This window comes from Salvelinus alpinus, chromosome 2 (assembly GCF_045679555.1).
Source record: "Salvelinus alpinus chromosome 2, SLU_Salpinus.1, whole genome shotgun sequence".
Lineage (NCBI taxonomy): Eukaryota > Metazoa > Chordata > Actinopteri > Salmoniformes > Salmonidae > Salvelinus > Salvelinus alpinus.
Window position 1 is genome coordinate 46,412,754 of NC_092087.1, and position 5,209 is coordinate 46,417,962.

The window sequence follows — 5,209 nt, forward strand, 5'->3', positions numbered from 1 at the left end:
CACAAAGAATACACATAGAAAATCGAATGCTAGATCAGAGATGAACAATTCAAAGTTATCTTTTTGGAGTTTTACAGACATAACTATAACGCACGTGTGTATTTTAATATACGATCTCAATAAGATCTCAGACTTTATGGATAAAAAAAATAAGTAAACTTATTATCCATATCCTTAAAATTTGAGATCTTATTGGAAAATGCATGCACATTCTATTTACTTTTTGTCTATGGTCAATAGTCACCACAGACAAAAGGGAAATCAGTATCTTCGACGTCACTTACTGTATATTACGTCACGATTTATGTCAGTCTACCTGCTAGTTGAACAATTCAAGTTGAACTTGTTAGACCTTTACAGACATAACTATCACACGTGTATTTTAATAACAATGATATGTTATCATGTTTATGTATAAACTAACTTTTTTCTCCATAAAGTCTGAGATATTATTGGAAAAAGCATGTGCATTCTATTTACTTTTTGTCTATAGTCAATAGTCACCACAGACAAAAGGGGAAACCAGTATCTTGTCACTTACTGCATTGTCACAATTTATTTGATTTTATTTCCAATCTGATCACAAGCTGAATATCATGCCCATCATGTGTACATGCTTTTTAGTGTATGAAGACAATGGGGATGTACGATATGCCTTGTACGCTAGACTCAAAAATAGAGATTGTGTATACTGTTCTTTGCCTAAAAATATTTAGACATACTTTATCTGTTTATTCCATGTGTAGCTGAGGTAAGCAACATATCAATTATATGTTTGTCTGGATTGTTTTGGAATGAGGGTCTGCACAGACCACCCTTTTTACATGAGTAATTTTAGCATACACTTCATATCCAGAGTGACTTATAATCAGTGCATTCAAGCAAATAACATTACAGGACACAAACATCTTCCATTAATTGATTGCTTGATTAGCTTATTTACAGTTTTTCCCTATTAATTTAACTTCATTACTTTCTCCCCCAATCCTAGTCAATAATTCACTCATGTGTTTCATCTTATTGTACATTGTTCAGTAGCTCCTTTGTGCAAATACTGCTACAAACATGCCTGCCAGATTTCAGTCTCAACATATGGCTGCATTGTCCTCTACAGCTTTCAGTAGCTATGTTTCAGTAGCTTGTCCAGTGATTTTCTTTTCAACATTTAGAAAGTTAGCATAGAAAATAGAAGCATCAACTGCCTCAAGGGTGTGTTTTCATTTAACTAATTATCTTGTCCAAAAAACAGCTGGACGTAATGACATCACATCAACAACAACAAAAAACTACAGTAACCAGGTTTCCATCCAACCTTTTTATGCGAGAAAAGTACATGTCAGATAAAAAGAAATGATGAAAACAGAACATGTGTAGGTAAACTTTCCAAATGTCGACAAAACATATGGAACCCTGTCGATGAAACATATGGAACCCTGACCTGTCCACCGGACATGCTACCTGTCCCAGACCTGCTGTTTTCAACTCTCTAGAGACCGCAGGAGCGGTAGAGATACTCTTAATGATCGGCTATGAAAAGCCAACTGACATTTACTCCTGATTATTATTTGACCATGCTGGTCATTTATGAACATTTGAACATCTTGGCCATGTTCTGTTATAATCTCCACCCGGCACAGCCAGAAGAGGACTGGCCACCCCTCATAGCCTGGTTCCTCTCTAGGTTTCTTCCTAGGTTTTGGCCTTTCTAGGGAGTTTTTCCTAGCCGCCGTGCTTCTTCACCTGCATTGCTTGCTGTTTGGGGTTTTAGGCTGGGTTTCTGTACAGCACTTCGAGATATTAGCTGATGTACGAAGGGCTATATAAAATAAACTTGAGTTTGATATGTCTTTTGTGTTGGTAAAATAACAATTTAGTGGTGGAAGTGTTTCAATTACCCTTTTTAGGCAAATTGTACATTAATACATTTCCGACAGTCTGTACGCCCTCCCACCGATCTGTCTCATGTCACAGGTAACACGCGAAAGCCAGCATGGATAGAATGTAATAATTAGCCATATTCTAATAATTCCCATGTGCCAACATATCACCACGGTCCGTGCCGTGGTGAAACTTGCACTCCTATTGATCTGAAATAATTAGCTTTTGAAACTTGAAAGCCAACCAGAAAAGCAAGGCGAAACAATTCAAGCATTCCTGAAAGTCAGGACAATCCTTAACCTGCAAAGAAACATCTTTTTTTTTTATAGTTGAAAAATAGATTTAGCAAGCAGTACACATGTAGAATTAAATATGGAGTGGAGCTTTATAGTTAGGTCTATGTGGTGACATCATATGCACCACACCTTCAAAATGATTCAACAATCATAATTTGTTCGAAAAACACAGTTTCCACAATCATTTGTCGCAATAAAGAAAGTTAGAAAAAATACAAATCCCCCCTTTGATCTTATGGCCATTTTTCGAAAATGTCTCCAATATATATGCTGTTTCCAGTGGTTATTTTAGCATGTAAATCTTGGTGGGGCAAACTCAATTGACAGCAAAGCCACTACATAGCACTAAACAATACATGAATTACACTATAACGGTGAAAAAACGGTGCCGACTAACTGTTAGCGCCTACATAAAGCTGTCCCAACAGCAGTCCTAACATCTTACTACTGCTACACCTGGCTATCAGCGGATCCTTGTCTGGCAGCGAAACAGTTCATTCAGCCTCATTTACTGCCTTTTAATAACATAGCTGATATGGTTGACTTGCTTAAACAAATGTGGTTTCTACTGACAATTGAGATATACAAACTATGGCATAAAGGGACAACGAGCGGATAAGAGGCAATCCGTAATTTCGAACAAGACATTAATGAGCTAGCTAGGATGGACGTAGTCACTATAACTATTTGTTCAACACTTGTTAAATGTACGGCGACAGAATTCAGAACATGGGCCATTCTTACAGTATTCACCCTGTACACTAAGTCAGAATTGTATGATAACAAAAGAGGGCATATAAGCAGACAATGAAAGCTCTTACAATATTCAATGACCACATTTCTCTAAAACAGGCTAAAGGCTGAATATGCACCACCAAGTCAGAACTGTAGGCTAAGTTATGAGGTGAAAAGGGAGCAAATTATTAGAGTGAGGCACATGGCCTACTAACAGCTTACTACACAACATACACTTAGTATTACTTTCTTAGCTACAGTATACATATCTCCCTGGCAAATACATAAATTATGCAGCAGCATATAATACATTTTTGGACTCACCTTGTTGGTCTGTGCTCACTTGAACAGGAATGTGGCGCGGCGGTCCTTCTTGTGGGCTCTAGAAAGACGCCCGAAATCCCAACTTGGAATTCAGAGTTGGATGACCGTTCAAAACTATTTTCTGTATTTTCCCAGGCAGAGCTAGTTTTATGCTAGTTCCCAGTTGTCTCAGACTCACTGAAGTCTGAGATATCCCAGATGTGAGTTTCCAGTTGTTTTGAACGTGGTAGAAGTCATGCTGGATTTAGAGCATGGCCAATGTATTCAAACTTTTCTGGCCCATGGCGTTACCCTCTTTTTCGTGATGTTCAATTGGTCATTACGATCTTGTCTCATCGTTGCCAATCCCCTACGGACTCTGCGAATGTTGAGAGGCAAGCCGCACTGCTTATTGACACACAACCCGGAAGCAAGCCATAGCAATGTGTCGGAGAAAACACTGTTGAACTGACGAACAAAGTCGACCGACCGGCCCGCCACAAGGAGTCGCTATAGCACGATGAGACAAGGACATCCCGGCCGGCCAAACCCTCCCCTAACCCGGACGATGCTGTGCCAATTGTACGCCGTCCCATGGGTCTCCCCGGGGCAACAGTGGCACCTTAGCACTCATTGTTGAATTTGCGATTTCCAAATTGTGTAATATTTATGTCCAATGGCTGATGAGCACCAATACGTTTTATCCATCATTTCTCTTAATTTGACAAAGCTTGAAAAGGATTTACCAGTAGATTGCTGACTTGATGCATGATGATGACTGCTTGCCTCGCTTGCTAGCTAAGATTTTGAAAGTATGATGTTGACATGATCAGTCCAATCGAAGCTAATGTAGATATAAAGTGATTTGATGTTATTTTATCTGTGGCCAATGACCTTGAGCCTTCTTGGATGGGCACTTCTAATTTAAGTCTATGACAGCACCCTAGGGGCTTGAATTTTCGAGCTCTACCCGTAGATTTTGCGGTGACGTAGTGTCCCCATGAGTGAAGGAACACTGAGCCAATCACGGCGCAACTAGAGAGCATTACCAACCCCTACGCTCCATATTTTCTGCTGGCTGCCCCACCACCACAGAAAGCACTGAGCTAGGCTGAAACACTTGCATTTTGGAGCGGCCTTACTCAAGAAAGCAAAAAAGAGACCATCTTTGTATGCGGCTTTATTAACTCAATTATCATTTTTTTTTATTTTATTTTTTTTTTTTTTTTTTACATTGTTTGCAAACTGATATGTAACACGTAATAACTTCTACGGGTTCGGTGTCCCTATACCGGGATGGTTGTTGCCAACGTGCGTAACGTGCGTAACTAGAACGATGTTGTAAGTCACAGCCAACTTTCCAGGACATAGACATGTCTTATATGGGCAGAAAGCTTAAATTCTTGTTAATCTAACTGAAGTGTCCAATTTACAGTAGCTATTACAATGAAAAAATACCATGCTATTGTTTGAGGAGAGTGCACAACAACAAAAACTTTTATCACGGTAGCTCTTTTCATACTTTCACCTCTGAAAGTAAATAATGTACTGAAATTCAGTAATCTTGCTCTGATTTGTTATCCTGAGGGTCCCAGAGATAAAATGTAGCATAGTTTTGTTTGATAAAATCTATTTTTATATTCAAATGTAGGAACTGGGTTCTACAGTTTGAACCCCTGCTGTGTCTTTTACCAGATCTAATGTGTTATATTCTCCTACATTAATTTAACATTTCCACAAACTTCAAAGTGTTTTCTTTCAACTGGTTTCAAGAATATGAGTATCACATCACATGTATGTAAGATTATGAAACGTATGACTATGGAGAGGCTAACTTACTTCCTGGAGAGCAGGGGGCTAGTATCGCCACACCAAAGGGAGTTCAGGAAGGGGAGGGGAACTATGGACCCAGTGCTCTGCTTAGAAGCAGATGTCCGGAGGCTCAGGTGAACAAGGAGACAGTTGTAGCTTTCTTTTTTGATGTGGAGAAGGCGTAT